The sequence below is a fragment of the Rana temporaria genome, chromosome 5 (assembly GCF_905171775.1).
Source record: "Rana temporaria chromosome 5, aRanTem1.1, whole genome shotgun sequence".
Lineage (NCBI taxonomy): Eukaryota > Metazoa > Chordata > Amphibia > Anura > Ranidae > Rana > Rana temporaria.
The window spans coordinates 288069481-288089077 of record NC_053493.1 but is presented as its reverse complement, the minus strand read 5'-3'; the positions used below and the strand labels follow the sequence as shown (position 1 = coordinate 288089077).

The following is a 19597-nucleotide window of genomic DNA, read 5'->3' as shown; positions in this document are numbered from 1 at the left end:
GCTTTAAAGTCCGCTTTCGGATGAAAACGGGTCACAGGAGTGCAGTAAGAACTGCACTCCTGTGACCCCCATGAGAACTACAGCCAAAATAGCTTTGGCTATACTTTTCCTAACCTTTTCTCGCCAGTCGCACACATCTATGCAAGCCTCTTGGTGTGTGGGCCTCACACTATAAGTGTAAACCACTTACCGAGCAGAGAGGGTGCTTCCAGCACAGTAGCAGACCGTTACCAGAAAGCTCACGATGTATACTAGGGATCGGAAGGTTTCCGATCATGTAACCGCCAAACAGCGGTCACATGACCAGAAAGCCCGCCTCCTGCCATTTTAGAACCCTTAAAGGGCCGGCGGGAAGGGTTTAATGTATGTGTTGGTAATGTGTACATGAATCTGTCACAAATCTGACAGAGCTGTCACAAGCATCTCTCCTGTGAAGTGAAGAGATTTACGGGCAGATCTTTTTTTTGGCAAGTTTAAAGTAATGGAAATGTATCAAATATTAGTTCCAAAAGGAACCTAAGGCCCCTTTCACACAGGGCGGATCAGTAATGATCCGCCCCATGAACCTCCGCTTGCTCAGCGGGGATCGATCTGTTGATCCCCGCTGAGCCAGCGCATGACAGGGCGGTTCCCGCACACTGTGCAGGGACCGCCCTGTCTTTTCTCCGCTCTCCTCTATGGGGGGATCTGATGAACACGGACCGTCTGTCCGTGTTCATCCGGTCCGATTCGCAGACGGATGTAAAAATAGGGGTTTCCTCCGTCTGCAGAATAAGAGGATTGCGGACCCGGATGAGATCACCCGCGATCTCATGGGAACCAATGCAAGTCCCTTTTTCATCCGTACACGGATAGATGAAATAGCGGACATACGGTCCACATGTGTGAAAGGGGCCTAAAGCTGAACTTCAGCCAAAAGGAGAAGTTTCACTCTTACTCCTTTTTTCCCCCTTCTCCTCCACATTGGGCACTTTTTTGTTTGTTTTCGACAACACCCCCCCTCTCTCTCCCCCCCGCAGCCTTCTGGGAAACATCACAGGTTCCAGAAGGCTGCAGGACCATTCACAAAGCTGAAGAATCAGCTCAGGTGAGGACAGCGCTGGACCCCTGGACTAGTAAGTGTCCTTATATTCAACGCTAGCAGCTCCGGTGTTTGTTTTCATTTTAAAGACAATTTTTGTTGCAGAATTGTCTCAAAGATGTAACACGTTCAACAAATTCCTCAAACATGGAAGACATCTTATTTACCTCCCTCTTCCTCATCATTGACATGGTGTTCTTTCCTAATAAATTTGCTGAAATAATTGCACCATACAGTATAAAAGTGTTGCAAATAAGAACTACCGTATATGAATTTACAGCATATGTCGATACTAACAAATAAAACGTCACAGGGTTTTCATGAATTTGGTGCAAAGCTGCAGACTACAAGAAATGTGCTTCAGATGTCCTATTGATCTGTTTCTATTGAATAACTAAACTTCTCCTGCATTTAGAAAAGCTAAAAGCAGGGCTGCAAGAATAAATGTAGCCCAAGTGACCTGAAATACACAGGCTGGTCAGGAAAGATAGAATGTCAGCTCTGCATACTTGTTTCTGATTAGTGACTTAGTGCTGAAGCGAGTGGACCAAACGGACAACCCGAGAAGTAGTATTTGCAGGAGAGGATAACGACACACTTTCTCAGTATAGGTTTTCTTTCAACAGCCTAATAAAAAAAAAAATTCTATCCAATTACTTTTTTTTACATACACATATCACAAAATGAATAGTACAATAAAAAATAGATAAAAAAAAACCCCGCCCTGCAGTAAAATAACCTAAAACATAATTTTTTATTAAAAAGTTACACAAAGTGGTGGCATTATGGAACGTGTCTAATAGACCCCACATAGCTCACCGCTATTGTCCACGAGTATACGGTGCAGTATCATAATATTGATCAGCAGTACAGGCAAGCAGTTTCTAAAAATGGCTTAAAGTGGTTATAAAGGTACGTGTTTTTTCACCTTAATGCATCCTATGCATCCAATGGACGTACCCCCCCATCCCCACCGTTTTACTTACTTGAGCCCGTTCACCTGCTCGACTCATCCCCAGCATCCTCTTCTCCACAGAGTCTCTGCGTTGATTGAATAGATTGATAGCAGCGCAGCCATTGGCTCTCGCTGCTGTCAATCAAATCCAATGACGCGCCCGCTGGGGGCGGGATGAGACATACACTCTGGCCCGGATTCAGAAAGCTTTTACGACGGCGTATCTCCAGATACGCCGTCGTAAGTCCGAATGTGAGGCGTCGTATCGTTGAGACTGATTCATAGAATCAGTTACGCCTCACGGTTGCCAAGATACGAGCGGCGCAAGTCTCCTACGCCGTCGTATCTTGGGGTGCATATTTACGCTGGCCGCTAGGGTCGCTTCCGTATATTTCCGCCTTGAATATGCAAATGAGGTAGATACGCCGATTCAGAAACGTACTTGCGCCTGTCGGATTTAGCTACGCCGTTTACGCAAGGCGTCGGTCCGGCGTAACTTTACCCCTCATAAAGCAGGGGTAAGTCATGTTAAGGTATGAACGTTGGAACAGCGTCGTATTTTACGTCGTTTGCGTAAGTCGTACGTGAATGGGGCTGGGCGCAAGTTACGTTTACGTCGACAAAGCATTGAGCCAACGTATCTTGGGGAGTATTTGCGTCGTGACTGTGAGCATGCGCCGTTCGATCGAAAACTCATTTACATGGGGTCACGGCTCATTGTAATAAAACACGCCCACTGCCTGGATCATTTGAATTAGGCGGGCTTACGCCGGCCCATATACGCTACGCCGCCGTAAATTCGGGCGCAAGTTCTTTCTGAATACACTACTCGCCTGACAAAGTTACGGCGGCGTAGCTACGCCCGCCTAAAGATACGCGATTCTTTCTGAATCCGGGCCTCTGTGTCTATGGATGCAGAGTGTATGACACGGAAGTGCGCCCGCAAGGTAAGCTTCCCGAGGGGGCTAGCTATTGCGGGCAGGAGTCGAGAGAGCCGCTGTGGGACCCCAGAAGAGAACGATCAGGGCCATTCTGTGCAAAATAAACTGCACAGTGGAGGTAAGTATGACATGTTTGTTTTAAAAAAAATAATAATATCTGAACCTTTACAACCCCTTTAAAACATTCTGTATCGGCTGATATTTGTAGAGTGATTAGTTTCAATTCATTCATATTTCCTAGGTCAGAGGGCATCATTTCCATTCTGGGTCCGCTTCACGTTCATGTCATTAAGGAAAAGTGCTTGGCAAGTAAGTGCAGAATTAACAGCAATACCAGCTTCACTGAAACACAAAGATCAAACAAGATTCACGCTATGCTTGGCCAAGTTTAATCATTCACTCCAGCACAGTAATAAGTAAAGAAAGGCTACTAATGGCTTAGGAGAGGACTATTGCCACAGCAAGGATCCGTAGTTTGAACAATTCACGCTGAGTGAGAAAATAAGAAAAAATGCCAAGATCTGTCAAGGTTCTTTTTTTCAGAGCAGGAAAAGGGGGGGGGGGGGGGGGTACATAGAACAGCAATATTATAAGCAGAGTTATATGGACCTTACTCATAGCAAATTTTCAGCAATTTATACCACTTTCAACTGCAAAAGCAGGTTACCGCCAGCTTTAACCAAACCTCTGATTAAAACAAACTGTTAAGAGGTAGGTTGCCTTGATTCCTATGAATATTTTGTGATAAAAAGCTTGTTCAAAGTGGTTGATGTCTAAAAATGGTCACTTGTTTGGGAAGCAAGGGTTATTGTTCTTTTTTCAGCACTTAAATATACTGCAATTAAAGAGGACCTGCAGTCTGCTTACTCAATTTGTAATAAAACATTTTGCTATTCTAAAGCTTCCCTACAACCACTTTTGCATGTTATTTTATATATACTGTGATTCTGTACTTGCCAAATATGCTGCCAAAAACTCCCTCCATTAAGTCTACCTGCAGCCATTTTAACTGTGGGCAGCTGAAGCTGTTGCCTGTTCACTTCCTGGATTTACACAGACACACAGAGGCACACCTCTAACTCTCATTGGCTGTCTTATGACTCATCCCGCCTCCCTTTCTGGCAAACTCTCACGAGAGTGAGAGAGAGCTGTGGATGATGTCATAAGCCTAGGCTTTTTACCAGACAAGAAACAGGAAATGGGCTGTATAGGGTATTTACTGGCAGAAAAAAAAAAGTTTTACTATACAAAGTTAAAACAAGGGCAGAAAGTTTAATAGATGAAAAAATTACTGAAGTTCCGATATAAAAAAAAAAAAAAAAAAAAAAAAAAGGAAGGAGAATTTGAATCTTTAGGTAATTACAGTGTATCTTAACCCAGGGAAAACATTTATATAGATATAGATATAGTTTTAGATATAGATATAGATATAGATAGAGAGAGAGCTGTCCGGTCCTCAGATGTGGCACCTGCATTGGCGATTAAATTTGTGGGATTGTCCCACATTTTCAATTTACTCTGGAGTCCCACATACAGGGGATTAACCCACAGCTCATTCGTATGCAAATCCTCCCAAAATATACAGTACATGAGTGGCTGATGGATTTACAGATCAATAACCTGCTTCTAGATTTACATACGAATGACTGGTGGCCAGTTAGTGTGAACCCACAATATTCACACGTGCACCCGCAATGCATTCACTAGGCAATACAATAAACTCCTGACCCCTGCCCTCTATATGCTATATTGTACACTTTACCTGCGATGCATTTGCTTTGGACATTATGTTCCTGAACCTTGTTGTTCATTATACCCCCGATTTGTACAGTATATGTTGAACGTTATACTACTGCAGTAGTCCGTAGACTACTGTACTGAATTTTTTTCCATAGGTTATGTGACTCAAAAACAGCATTAAAAAAAAAACGCAACAAGGGTGCGTTATTCATGCGTTCTTGCAGCGTTTTTAATGCATTTAAAACGTAAAGGTGTGTTTTTTGTGCGTTTTTTTTAAATGCAGCAAGCAAAAAAACATTGCAATGAAAGTAACCAGTGTGAAGACATGCATAAAATTTAAAGGGATTAGATCTTGATCTGATATTAATTAAAAAGTTGAATACAATTAAATATAAAAATATATATACTGTATTTATTGGCGTATAACACTCACTTTTTTACCCTGAAAATAGAGGGTAAAGTGTGCCTGCGTGTTATACGCAGGGGGCTGTGGAAAGTTTTTTCCCTGAAACTTCCCTCTTATAGTTAGGGTGCGTGTTATACACCGATAAATACGGTATATTCTTTAACCACTTAAGGACCGCCTCATGCACATTTACGTTGGCAGAATGGCACGGTTGGGCACAGGCACGTACCTGTACGTCCCCTTTAAGAGCCCAGTCGTGGGTCGCGCGCCCGCGTCCAGGTTCGAAGCTTCGTGACCGCGGGACCCGATCGCCGCCGGAGTCCGGCGATCGGTCACAGGAGCTGAAGAACGGGGAGAGGTGTGTGTAAACACAGCTTCCCCGTTCTTCAGTGGCAATGTCACTGACCGTCTGTTCCCTGATATAGGGAAAGGCGATCAGTGACGTCACACGTCCAGCCCCGTCCCCCTACAGTTAGAAACACATATGAGGTCACACATAACCCCTACAGCGCCCCCTAGTGGTTAACTCCTAAACTGCAATTGGCATTTTCACAGTAAACAATGCATTTTTTGCTGTGAAAATGACAATGATCCCAAAAATGTGTAAAAATTGTCCGATGTGTCCGCCATAATGCCGCAGTCATGAAAAAAATCGCTGATAATCGTAAAAAAAAAAAAATATATTAATAAAAATGCCATAAAACTATCCCCTATTTTGTAAACGCAATACATTTTGTGCAAACCAATTGTTAAACGCTTATTGCGATTTTTTTTACCAGAAATATGTACAAGAATACGTATCGGCCTAAACTGAGAAAAATCATTTTTTATGTCTTTTTTGGGCATATTTATTATAGCAAAAAGTAAAAAATATTGTTTTTTTTTTCAAAATTGTCACTATTTTTTTTTTTTGCGCTATAAACTAAAACGCAGAGGTGATCAAATACCACCAAAAGAAAGCTCTATTTGTGGGGAAAAAAGGACGCCAATTTTGTTTGGGAGTCACATCGCACGACCGCGCAATTGTCAGTTAAAGCGACGCAGTGCCGAATCGCAAAAACTGGCCAGGTCCTTTACCTGCTTAATGGTCCGGGTCTTAAGTGGTTAAAAAAAAATAACTCATTTTCGGTTTAGGTTTTCCGAAAAGTGCATCCTGTATTTTCGATACCAAAATTTTTAATCGGTGCACCTCTATTTTTTTTATTTTTTACAAAACAATATACATTTCTGTCCCCATTTTGATAAATGTCCCAGCACCAGGTGGTATTCTTCTCAAAGCTGATGCAAGTATAGCTTTAAACCATATCCATATGGTTGTGTTCACCTTTAGCTGGCCAAATCCACTTTTCTATGCAGTGTACTAGATGCATTGCATTCCACCTATTCACAATGGCCCCTCTTTATCAAGTTCAAAAATTAATTGTGAGGTGTGTGTGTGTGTGTGTGTGTGTGTGTGTGTCACCAAGGTTGGAATGCATTACTCCTTTAGCAAACACACACTTTATTCAGATGGATGGATCTCAGTAAATGAACAAAGTGAAAGTATACTGTATGTATACTGGTCACTGCATATATTGTAGATTTAGAGTACATCTATACTGTGGCCACTGATAATAATGCACAACCAACCACCTCCGCTCTGATATATTTTTGCTGTATTTATTATTATACTCTGCTAAACTGTGAAAAGGACATTTTAAATAGCTAGTGAACAAAGTTCTTTTTTCCCTGTAGTATCTTTCTTTTTTGGCAGTCACATGAATAAATTGCACTGTGTATACTGGTCAATGAAAATATAGTTATGTGCTAATGTTTGCACAATAATTTTGTTACTTGCCAAAAAAAAAAATGAAAAAAAGGGGGGGGGGTGGTGCTTAAAAGGCAGGGCAGTTTTGGGTGAAGCTTAGGAGGCGGGACAAAAGAGCACGACACTTCTACGGAAGCAAAAAAGCCCTGTTTAAAAGCGGAGTTCCACCCAAAAATGGAAGCTCTGCTGATCTATCTCCCCCCCCCATCTGGTACCTTTTAGGGGGGAACGGGACCCACTTACCAGTTAAAGACAATGGGGGCAAGATGTTGCATGAAGATTGACGGACCATTCACCTGCCTCTTATTCTAAGACACAGCCTGTGACTGGCATAAATCCGCCCACACCATGTTATTGCCAAAATATAATAAAGATCGGATTTCAAATACATCTTTGTGAGACAATTTAATACAATTAATATTATTTATTTATAGACCAGCAGCACAGGACGCAAAGCTCCTCCTGCTTATGTTTACCTGCAGACAGGCTGGGAAAGAGCTGGGTGACTTTACAGCCCCTGGAGGAAGTCATTTGACGAAACGGCGTAGGGAGGAGCGGCGTGCTGACGTCATCACTGTATACCCGCGACTATCCGGAAGGACGAGCGGAACTTTCAAGCCGGCCGGCTTAAACATTTATTACATGCTACTTTTACTACTTTGGAAATGTGAGTGCAACTTTGTTATATTTTAATAAAACGTATGTCTTGCAATGCTACTCTATGTTTGCCATTCTTGTTTTCACTCCCGGGTTTTGAACGCATGTGGTGTGATCTGGCCAAACACCATCAAACACACATCTTAGCGTGGAGGAACCCAGCAGCGGAGCAGTGGATACTAATCTGACAGAGATACATGCGATTTTGATCTGTTTGTCTGGTAAGCAGATTATTTACCTGAGGTGGAGGTGCTTTCATTCAGCTATTTGACACCACTGTCTTGGACTTTTCTCAACACAAATACGGGTGCTTCTGTGAAGAATTTAGAATATCTGTAGAAGTCACAGCTGATTGCGGCTATATGGACTACTATTTCTTCTGTGCACTTGTCTTAATTTTTGTACTAATTGCACATTGAGCACTTTAATATTGATTGTGTCTATATGTGCATATATATGGTATTTAGTGGTTGCCATTTAGATATGTTGATACTGATATAGACACATATATTATATTAGCAGCGCAGCTTTCACACTTTTTTTACAGCTGGATATCGATTAGGAAAAAGGTACTTTAATTAAAAATTAGAAGTTTACAGTGCCATCATCAATACAAAGAAATAGAAGGGATAATGTAAATTAAACAGCGTGGTCTTTAGTATCACTTTAATGCTCATTCAGGTATGTAGTATGAAGTAGAAACAAAATGCCCATTAAGCCTTGGCTCACACTAGGGCCCAGATTGACGTAGGAGATACGCCGTCGTATCTCTGAGTCTGAGGCGTCGTATCTTGGCGTCTGATTCAAAGAATCAGATACGCCAGAATTTGTATAAGATACGACCAGCGTAAGTCTCCTACGCCGTCGTATCTTAACTGCATATTTACGCTGGCCGCTAGGAGCGTGTACGCTGATTTACGCCTAGAAATATGTAAATCCGCTAGATACGCCGATTCACAAACGTACGCCCGGCCGTCGCAGTCCAGATACGCCGTTTACGTAAGGCTTTTTCCGGCGTAAAGTTACCCCTGCTCTATGAGGCGTACAAATGTTAGGTATGGACGTCGGAACAGCGTAGAATTTTTCACGTTTTACGTCGTTTGCGTAAGTCGTTCGCGAATAGGGCTGGGCGTCATTTACGTTCACGTCGAAAGCATTGGCTTTTTGCGGGTTAATTTAGAGCATGCGCACTGGGATACTTTCACGGACGGCGCATGCGCCGTTCGTAAAAAGCGCAATTTACGTGGGGTCACATTAAATTTACATAACACACGCCCACATCTTCCACATTTGAACTAGGCGGGCTTACGCCAGCCTATTTACGCTACGCCGCTGCAACTTTGCTTTGTGAACACAGCACTTGCCTGTCAAAGCTGCGGAGGCGTAACGTAAATAGGATACGTTACGCCCCCACAAAGATGCGCTCTCCTACGTGAATCTGGGCCTAGATGCGGTGTGAATTCACAGCGGATTCGTCAGCAAATTTAAATTGTAACCCGTCCATGTGAACCGATTGCAGACTCTACGTTAAGTGAACGACACCACACAATCGGTTTGCAAAAAGCAGTGTGAACACCCATGCTATCCGATTCTGGTGTGGACAAAAAAAAAAAAAAGAACCCTGCACCAGTTTGGTGTGAATGCAATGAGAATTGAGCCATACAAATACATGTGCTGCAAATCCTGTGTGAATTACATGCGGTGCCCCTCACCGCAACAGTGTGAACCCGGGCGAAAAGATTTAAGCGATTTGTAAATTTGTTTTAGTATGGACTTCTCTCTTCATTCACCTTTCTCTATACCCTTTAACTACACAAGGACACCTGAACAAGAAATGGCACTTTGCAATTACCACTTTGGGCACAAAGAGGCCTTGTTATGCCACTGCAGCCTGGGGGAACGGTTATAATTACAGTTTCAGTTAATAAGTTAATGTTAAAAAAACACAAGCTTTAACAGTTTATTTTTTTTCTGTCACACAAACTGAAGCTCAGCCTACACGTATACATTGGCAAAAGCTAGATTATCACAGCAGAGAATATCGAATATCACAGAAAATAACGGATATCTGAAGTCACGCACTAGAGTGGCAGGCTGGAACGCAAGGTGTACACGTGAGGTACGCTGCGAATGCTGTATCAGGACGCGCCTTAGGCAGAGGACGGTCTGAGGCTGAAATTTTCAATGTGACTCGTGATTCCATTTAACCAGCAACACAGATGATCTCGACCTTGTGATATGCCTCTTTATAGCTGTACTTTCTGTCATGTGAAAGCTGTACTACCCTTCCTACTTCAGCGTCTGAGGAAAATGGTCAGAAAATCCCCAGCTCAAATCTCTTCCCAGATAGTTACATTTCAGAAGAGCAAAAGAAATGGACTTTAATGGCAGAAATGCAATCGGGTGCTAATAATAGTATCTTTGTGTAATTGTTTACTCATTATTACTTTACCGATGAATGCGCCAGCTATTTAAAAGTTAAGAGAGAAAAAGACAAGAGCGTCTCTGTGCAGCACATTTTATCTGTAGCACTTGATCTGTTTCTCTTTCCGAATGCCAAGTCTGCAACAATATAAGCCTATTATAAGTGTATGAAATGAAAAGAAAGTCCAGCTTCTATTTTGGAAAGGAGTAAACCTCCACAACAATGCAGTGTACCCATCCCTGGCTCTCAGTACTGTAACTACTTAAAGTGTTACTAAACCCAGGACCCTGCATTCACTATATCTGGTCTCTGACAATACATGGAAATGCAATAGTTTTAGTAAAGATGAACTGCTAAATAGCTTTCCTAATCAGAAGTATATAGCAGTCTTGCGATTTCCATCAGTGTCCAGCAGAGCACTGGTTAAAGCTTGTAGGAGTTTTCATTCTACTCGGACTGTGCTATGAGGCTGCAGGACCCCTGACCCTCTGTCTGGACAGTGCGGATTTACCCTGTGCTAGGATTGCCACCTCATACCTTCATACCCAAACACATTAATTACACAGGTTCTGAGGCCAATTTAATGCAGATAAGGCACTAAGTGAGTTAAATTACCTTCTTAATCAGCCACAGAATCTGTGTAATTAACGTGTGTTTGGTTTTAAAGGGATGAGGTGGCAACCCTACCCTGTGCTGATTACATGCACCTCCCCAAGAAACAAGAAAAATTAAAGAACAAAACTCTAGCAATACACACCAATCTGAGCATGTGCAGCTTGTCCCTAAGGCTCTGTTCTATCAGGAGATGGTTTGGGGACTGTAGAAGAGGATTAGCACCTTGGGTTCCACAGTGAGCACAACAAGCATGCTTTACTGCATGTGCTGACCTACCTATTTTACTGTTGTGAGTTTAGGAACACCAAGCATAAAGCTTATATATGTGTTGTATATAGGAGAAGCCCAAGCTGGCCAAAGCCTGGCAACAAGAAGAGCATGACTATTGGGGAAGTCCTGCTGCCGCTTGAATAATTTTTTCAGTAATCCCTAGACGGTTTTATTTATTATTTTTCCTGATAAGTGGAGAACTTCATTTAGCACAAAGATTTTTGGCAGAGCACGGCCCCTTATACATTCTCAGTTACGTTTCATGTGAAAAAAGCAGGGGTATCCAAAACAATGGGCCAATTTACGGTCCTTGAGGCTTTAGGAGGGGCAGATCATGGCCAGTGGGTGTAGCAAATGTCCTGTCAGTGGGAGCGATGGTGCCCCCGTCAGTGGTGTCACTGGGCACGATGGTGCCCCCGTCACTGGGAGCGATGGTGCCCCAAGGGCCAGATAAAGCCAAGCAAAGGGCCACGTCTGACCTACAGGCCACAGTTTTGAGACCACAACCCAACAAGCCATTTGACCAGAACAAGCATGCAACATGGAAGTTTAGACTTTTTTTTTTTTTTTTTTAAGACTTTAGTACTTGTTCCAGATTAGGGACATACTAAGTCATAAAGCCAGGATCAGAGGCCAGCAATGGAGACAGCACATTTAAAACCAAAAGTTAGTATTGGCAGGTCCCACATTTCAATCTTCATAGCTTAACATTACACCAGATCTCGCTGTTGGAATATTCAAACATAAGAATCCACAAGAAGACTTGGTTCACCAGGATTTACCTGAGGTAACGCAATGAACATGATGGAAACCACTTGTACATAATATATGTATTTTCTATTTATCAAAATTATCAAATCAGTAAACAACCAAATGGCCATAGCTTCCCTTCTGATCAACTTGATTTAAATTCGATCAAGCGGAGGCAATCTGATCCATCAAGGAAACCGCACGGACGACGGCACAGAAGCTCAGAGAAGTAGGTAAACTCCTCACAGGTATATTATGATTTACAACTGATTTGTGCTTGGAGTAAAAACCTCACTCCTCAGCACAAGTGTCCTCACACTGACTTGCGGTGCGGCTCAGACCAGCTCTTTTGGCGATTTCTAAGAGCACTGAATCTAATTCTGGTGTCTGCTGGAATGTACAGGTTTTATTTTTTAATCAGATACATTTTTATTACATTATTTTTTTTTTTAGAACACATAAAAAAAGGGGGGAGAAAGAACAAAAAGTAGGGAACACGCATTTAAAAAATATATATGACAAAAACCCAAAGAATTGTCAAACCGTTAGCATAGCTGGAAGATTGGTCAAATCAGTTAAAACCCAAGTTTAGTATTTGTAAATGCAAAATTATGCACCTAGAGAACAAGAGTCTATTGAGAGAGTACAATATTGGGGGTACAGTGGGGGTACTTCTTTCAGATGGTTGTAAAATTTGCAAACGGTGTGACCAGGCAATGAGGAAAGCAGATAGAATTCTTGGATCGCACCTCTTGAAGGATCACCAGCAGGAGGAAGGAGGTTCTGATTCCCATATAAATATATCAGTGGTCTCCAAACTGTGGCCCGGGTGCCAGATGTGGCCCTTTGCTTGCCTTAATCCAGCTCTTGGGTCACTATTTCCTCCCAACGACACCAACAATGAGGCCCGCTGGCACCAGTGACGGGGCGATACTCCTCCCGCTGGCACCAGTGACGGGGCGATACTCCTCCCGCTGGCACCAGTGACGGGGCGATACTCCTCCCGCCGGCACCAGTGACGGGGCGATACTCCTCCCGCCGGCACCAGTGACGGGGCGCTACTCCTCCCGCCGGCACCAGTGACGGAGCGCTACTCCTCACGCCGGCACCAGTGACGGAGCGCTACTCCTCACGCCGGCACCAGTGACGGAGCGCTACTCCTCACGCCGGCACCAGTGACGGAGCGCTACTCCTCACGCCGGCACCAGTGACGGAGCGCTACTCCTCACGCCGGCACCAGTGACGGAGCGCTACTCCTCACGCCGGCACCAGTGACGGAGCGCTACTCCTCACGCCGGCACCAGTGACGGAGCGCTACTCCTCCCGCCGGCACCAGTGACGGAGCGCTACTCCTCCGGCACCAGTGACGGGGCGCTACTCCTCCCGCTGGCACCAGTGACGGGGCGATACTCCTCCCGCTGGCACCAGTCCGACCCCTCTAAAGTCTGGAAAAAAACTGGCCTTTTAGAAAATTTGGAGACCTCTGCACTATATAGATCTTTAGTTAGACCTCATTTAGAATGCCCATTTGTGGAGACCTCACTTATAAAAAGATATTGATAAGATAGAACGATTTTAGAGACAGGTAACAAAAATGGTCAAAAATCTGGGAGGATAAAACATATCAAGAGACTTCAGAAACCGAATATGTACAGTCTGGAGGAAAGAAGGGTAAAGTACACACATATACACATACATGACTGAAACATTTAAAAAGCTTTCTATCTATTCGATTCACATATGTCCAGACCGTCAAAGTCATTGTGTTCTCCTGGAGAAGGGGGCCAAAAATTGCATGCAAAATCTCACAGGCTGCCCATGCATGGTTTGAATCTCGCCCAGTTCCTGCTGAACGGGCCAAGATTTGAACAGTCAATGGCCAGATTTGGTTTCAGTTCTAATGACCGATATTTTTGTATACACAGTGGACCCTCTGTTAGCATTTTCATCGAAAAACTCTGAAAGTTGACTCTAACAAGCCCCCGTAGGTCAGCAATGCTCCAAAAGAGACTAATAGGCTGCAATATGCATGGGTCAACTTCATTGAAAAAGTTAAGGCATTGACAATTTATCTTTTTTCTAAAGTTTTGCACACATGAGGATATTTCTAAATAAAGAAGTACCGAAAATATTCTCTTTGACACAGATGAAAAACAAGCCTTTGCTGCTCTTAGAATTTCCTTATGTTCAGCAGTTTATCTGCCAGCCACTTAGCAGCTGCTGTTTTTTGTAAAAAAAAAAAATCAAATAAAAGAATCTAACTCAAAATTTTAAAAGTTACGTTTGCAACAAATGTATGCAGAGGGGAACTTAGGCCCCAACAACACTTTTCTGGTGGCATGCCTCTTTAAAATGGCCTGTGCCAGATTCAAAAAATCCCTGCTGCTCATGTCGGTAGCTTAATTAATTTTGCATTCGTTAATCACAAGTGGAGCAAACCCGAAGTGGAACTAGCATCTCTGACCCCCCATAAGGATCTGTCCATTCAGAGGCAAAAATCTTCACCCATTACCCGCTGTGTGACCGCCTGACAGCAGCGGGATAAAGCCAAGCTGCACTGAAGACAGAACATCAGCATGGACATTCGGGCCTCACTGCACCGCCACACATGGTGCTTGCCCCAAATCTACCTTAAAGTAAATGTATCATTTGCCTTTACTGGGCAAAAAAAAAAAAAGTTCACCTTAAGTGCCCATTTACACTACAAAAAGATGTGCCTTAACTTGCACTTCTTCATGCCATGCCGCATGCTGTGTTAGCCATGCTATTTAAAACGAAAAGGATGTTATGCCCATTAATGCACAAAAACGTAAGGTATACCTGCAAAGCACCACAAATCATACATTGCTGTGCACAATGTTGTGTTGTAATGCAGGAGCATTCTGGAGGTGCTTTGGTGTGCAATATCAGGATAAGATCACTTTTAGTAACGCGTTACACCCATATTCAAGGTGTAACATGTAACTAAAGCACCTGTTCACTAGCCACTCCCCCTCCCATTGTGACAGCAGCCAGGAGATCCTCCCCCAGCACCCGCTGTCAAAATTCAAAAACAGCGGGGCTGTGCAGGACTCAGTCCATACAGCCACACCACTCATTCGTAGAGTTGTGTGAATGGACTACAAGTCCTGTCTGCCACTGCAACAAGCAGCTTGTAGTTCTCAAAGAATGCATTAAAATAAAAACGTTCAGCTTTAAACGTTCAAACCTACAAACACTTTAAAGCGGGAGTTCTCCCATAAATGTTTTTTTTAACTTTGATTCCCTTAGATTGATGCTCGTTGTGTCTAGGGGAATCGGCTAGTTGTTTTAAAACCCGAGCAGTACTTACCGTTGTAGAGGGCGATCTTCTCCGCCACTTCCGGGTATGGGTCTTCGGGACTGGACGTTCCTTCTTGATTGACAGTCTTCCGACAGGCTTCCGACGGTCGCATCCATCGCGTCACGAGTAGCCAAAAGAAGCCGAACGTTGGTGCGGCTCTATACTGCGCCTGCGCACCGACGTTCAGCTACTTTCGGAAAATCGTGACGCGATGGATGCGACCGTCGGAAGCCTGTCAATCAAGAAGGAACGCCCAGTCCCGCAGCCCATACCCGGAAGTGGCGGAGAAGATCGCTCTCTAAAAAAGTAAGTACAGGTTCGATTTTAAAACAACTAGCCGATTCCCCTAGACTAAATGAGCATCACTCTAAGGGTAAAAACAGCATTTTAGCGGTGAACCTCCGCTTTAAACGTCCTTTAACACACAATATAGAATACATTGTGTGTGTGTGTAATATATACATATACACACAGTAGGTGAAATAAGTATTGAACTCTAATTTAATTTGCACTGACAAAGGGCAGGATTGCTTTCCAATTACTGATAGATTTCAGCAGGTGTCTTATCTTTCCATGCCTTTTTGCACCCCCCTTTCTTCATACGTTTTCCCTGTGTCATTCCATTTTATTATACATAACTTAAAGCGGGGGTTCACCCTAGAATAAAAAAAAAAATTTTTTTTTTTATTCTATCATAAAATTCGGCATCGTAGCGCGAGCTACAGTATGCCGGTCTTACATTTTTTATCCCCGTACTCACTGTTTAATCCGACCTAGACGATTCCGTCTGCCCACGGGGAATGGGCGTTCCAATCCAGACGGAAAGTGATTGACGGCCGGCTCTGGCGCGTCACGCTTCTCCGGAAATAGCCGAAATAGGCTTGGCTCTTCACGGCGCCTGCGCATAGCCTGTGCGCAGGCGCCGTGAAGAGCCGAGACCTACTCCGGCTGTCTTCGGGGAGCGTGACGTGCCAGAGTCGGCCGTCAATCACCCTCCCTCTTGCTAGGAACGCCCATTCCCCGCGGCAGACGGAATCGTCTAGGTACGATTAAACAGTGAGTACGGGGTTAAAAAACGTAAGACCGGCATACTGTAGCTCGCGCTACGATGCCGAATTTTATGCTGAAATGTTGTTCAGCAGGGTGAACCACCGCTTTAATTTCTGAACGTATTGGTTTTGGTTTCTTTGTATGCATGGATTTGCATGGGTTGTCTCTGTCTCTCTCTCAGAGTCTCTCTCTCTCAGAGTCTCTCTCTCTCTCAGAGTCTCTCTCTCTCTCTCAGAGTCTCTCTCTCAGAGTCTCTCTCTCTCTCTCAGAGTCTCTCTCTCAGAGTCTCTCTCTCAGAGTCTCTCTCTCAGAGTCTCTCTCTCTCAGAGTCTCTCTCTCTCTCTCTCTCAGAGTCTCTCTCTCTCTCAGAGTCTCTCTCTCTCTCTCTCTCAGAGTCTCTCTCTCTCAGAGTCTCTCTCTCTCTCAGAGTCTCTCTCTCAGAGTCTCTCTCTCAGAGTCTCTCTCAGAGTCTCTCTCTCTCTCTCTCTCTCAGAGTCTCTCTCTCTCTCTCTCTCAGAGTCTCTCTCTCAGAGTCTCTCTCTCTCTCTCAGAGTCTCTCTCTCTCAGAGTCTCTCTCTCTCTCAGAGTCTCTCTCTCTCTCTCTCTCTCTCTCTCTCTCTCTCTCTCTCTCTCTCTCTCTCTCTCTCTCTCTCTCTCTCTCTCTCTCTCTCTCAGAGTCTCTCTCTCTCTCTCTGTCTCTCTCTCTCAGAGTCTCTCTCTCAGAGTCTCTCTCTCTCTCTCTCTCTCAGAGTCTCTCTCTCTCTCTCAGAGTCTCTCTCTCTCTCTCTCTCTCTCTCAGAGTCTCTCTCTCTCTCTCAGAGTCTCTCTCTCTCTCTCTCAGAGTCTCTCTCTCTCTCAGAGTCTCTCTCAGAGTCTCTCTCTCTCTCTCTCAGAGTCTCTCTCTCTCTCTCTCTCTCAGAGTCTCTCTCTCTCTCTCAGAGTCTCTCTCTCTCTCTCTCAGAGTCTCTCTCTCTCTCTCTCTCTCAGAGTCTCTCTCTCTCTCTCTCTCTCTCAGAGTCTCTCTCTCTCTCTCAGAGTCTCTCTCTCTCTCTCTCTCTCTCTCAGAGTCTCTCTCTCTCTCTCAGAGTCTCTCTCTCTCTCTCTCTCTCTCTCAGAGTCTCTCTCTCTCTCTCTCTCAGAGTCTCTCTCTCTCTCTCTCTCAGAGTCTCTCTCTCTCTCTCTCTCTCAGAGTCTCTCTCTCTCTCTCTCTCTCTCTCTCTCAGAGTCTCTCTCTCTCTCTCTCTCTCTGAGTCTCTCTCTCTCTCAGAGTCTCTCTCTCTCTCAGAGTCTCTCTCTCTCTCAGAGTCTCTCTCTCTCTCAGAGTCTCTCTCTCTCAGAGTCTCTCTCTCTCTCAGAGTCTCTCTCTCTCTCAGAGTCTCTCTCTCTCTCAGAGTCTCTCTCTCTCTCAGAGTCTCTCTCTCTCTCAGAGTCTCTCTCTCTCTCTCTCTCTCTCTCTCAGAGTCTCTCTCTCTCTCAGAGTCTCTCTCTCTCTCAGAGTCTCTCTCTCTCTCAGAGTCTCTCTCCCTCTCTCTCTCTCTCTCTCTCAGAGTCTCTCTCTCTCTCTCTCAGAGTCTCTCTCTCTCTCTCTCTCTCTCAGAGTCTCTCTCTCTCTCTCTCTCTCTCTCTCAGAGTCTCTCTCTCTCTCTCTCTCTCTCAGAGTCTCTCTCTCTCTCTCTCTCAGAGTCTCTCTCTCTCTCTCTCTCTCTCTCAGAGTCTCTCTCTCTCTCTCTCTCAGAGTCTCTCTCTCTCTCTCTCTCTCTCTCAGAGTCTCTCTCTCTCTCTCTCTCTCTCTCAGAGTCTCTCTCTCTCTCAGAGTCTCTCTCTCTCTCAGAGTCTCTCTCTCTCTCAGAGTCTCTCTCCCTCTCTCTCTCTCTCTCTCTCAGAGTCTCTCTCTCTCTCTCTCAGAGTCTCTCTCTCTCTCTCTCTCTCTCAGAGTCTCTCTCTCTCTCTCTCTCTCTCTCAGAGTCTCTCTCTCTCTCTCTCTCTCTCAGAGTCTCTCTCTCTCTCTCTCTCTCTCAGAGTCTCTCTCTCTCTCTCTCTCTCTCTCAGAGTCTCTCTCTCTCTCTCTCTCAGAGTCTCTCTCTCTCTCTCTCTCTCTCTCAGAGTCTCTCTCTCTCTCTCTCTCTCTCAGAGTCTCTCTCTCTCTCTCTCTCAGAGTCTCTCTCTCTCTCTCTCTCAGAGTCTCTCTCTCTCTCTCAGAGTCTCTCTCTCTCTCTCTCAGAGTCTCTCTCTCTCTCAGAGTCTCTCTCAGAGTCTCTCTCTCTCTCTCTCTCTCTCTCTCTCTCTCAGAGTCTCTCTCTCTCTCTCTCTCTCTCTCAGAGTCTCTCTCTCTCTCTCAGAGTCTCTCTCTCTCTCTCAGAGTCTCTCTCTCTCTCTCTCTCAGAGTCTCTCTCTCTCTCTCTCTCTCTCTCTGAGTCTCTCTCTCTCTCTCTCTCAGAGTCTCTCTCTCTCTCTCTCAGAGTCTCTCTCTCTCTCTCTCAGAGTCTCTCTCTCTCTCTCTCTCTCTCTCTCTCTCTCTCTCTCTCAGAGTCTCTCTCTCTCTCTCTCTCTCTCTCTCAGAGTCTCTCTCTCTCTCTCTCTCTCTCTGAGTCTCTCTCTCTCTCAGAGTCTCTCTCTCTCTCAGAGTCTCTCTCCCTCTCAGAGTCTCTCTCCCTCTCTCTCTCTCTCTCTCAGAGTCTCTCTCTCTCTCTCTCTCAGAGTCTCTCTCTCTCTCTCTCTCTCTCTCTCTCTGAGTCTCTCTCTCTCTCTCTCTCTCTCTCTCTCTCAGAGTCTCTCTCTCTCTCTCTCTCTCTCTCTCTCAGAGTCTCTCTCTCTCTCTCTCTCTCTCAGAGTCTCTCTCTCTCTCTCTCTCTCTCTCTCAGAGTCTCTCTCTCTCTCTCTCAGAGTCTCTCTCTCTCTCTCTCAGAGTCTCTCTCTCTCTCTCAGAGTCTCTCTCTCTCTCTCAGAGTCTCTCTCTCTCTCTCTCAGAGTCTCTCTCTCTCTCAGAGTCTCTCTCAGAGTCTCTCTCTCTCTCTCTCTCTCTCTCTCAGAGTCTCTCTCTCTCTCTCTCTCAGAGTCTCTCTCTCTCTCTCTCAGAGTCTCTCTCTCTCTCTCTCTCTCAGAGTCTCTCTCTCTCAGAGTCTCTCTCTCTCTCTCTCTCAGAGTCTCTCTCTCTCTCTCTCAGAGTCTCTCTCTCTCTCTCTCAGAGTCTCTCTCTCTCTCTCTCAGAGTCTCTCTCTCTCTCTCTCAGAGTCTCTCTCTCTCTCTCTCAGAGTCTCTCTCTCTCTCTCTCTCTCAGAGTCTCTCTCTCTCTCTCTCTCTCTCAGAGTCTCTCTCTCTCTCTCTCTCTCTCAGAGTCTCTCTCTCTCTCTCTCAGAGTCTCTCTCTCTCTCTCTCAGAGTCTCTCTCTCTCTCTCTCAGAGTCTCTCTCTCTCTCTCTCTCTCAGAGTCTCTCTCTCTCTCTCTCTCTCAGAGTCTCTCTCTCTCTCTCTCTCTCAGAGTCTCTCTCTCTCTCTCTCTCTGAGTCTCTCTCTCTCTCTCTCTCTCTCAGAGTCTCTCTCTCTCTCTCTCTCTCAGAGTCTCTCTCTCTCTCTCTCTCT

The 19597-nt window shown here is 44.7% G+C and overlaps 1 protein-coding gene across 4 annotated transcripts in view; it reads right to left on the bottom strand.

The window, feature by feature from the left end:
• The window catches only part of SPIRE1 (spire type actin nucleation factor 1), a 259646-nt gene that overhangs the window by 96957 nt on the left and 143092 nt on the right, over positions 1–19597 (bottom strand). The gene's annotated exons all lie outside the window — the stretch shown is intronic.